This window comes from Sinocyclocheilus anshuiensis, unplaced genomic scaffold, assembly GCF_001515605.1.
Source record: "Sinocyclocheilus anshuiensis isolate Anshui unplaced genomic scaffold, SAMN03320099.WGS_v1.1 scaffold479, whole genome shotgun sequence".
Classification (NCBI taxonomy): domain Eukaryota; kingdom Metazoa; phylum Chordata; class Actinopteri; order Cypriniformes; family Cyprinidae; genus Sinocyclocheilus; species Sinocyclocheilus anshuiensis.
Window position 1 is genome coordinate 629,153 of NW_015551042.1, and position 367 is coordinate 629,519.

Genomic DNA, 367 nt, shown 5'->3' on the forward strand with positions numbered 1-367 from the left:
TTATTTTATTTTATTTTATTTTATTTTATTTTATTTTATTTTATTTTATTTTATTTTATTTTGTCTTTAATTCCCAGTACAAAAAGCAATAGATTTTAATGGTTTTATCTTTAGTTTTAGTTAACAATAATGATGTTCCAGTAAACCTGTATAGGCTGTAGACTGGCTAAAATGTCCCATAAAGATAAAGGCAAGTGGGAAATAAATGGCAGCTTTTAGTTCAGTTAGTGAAGATGAGCACTTTGTCCTATAAAGTAGGGTCCTAGGCCTTATTTCTGATGTGGTTTTATGTCATTTGATCCAATCGTTGTACACAAAAAAATACTCTCTGGCTTTTATGGAGGACGGAGCGGCGGGGCAAAGTGCG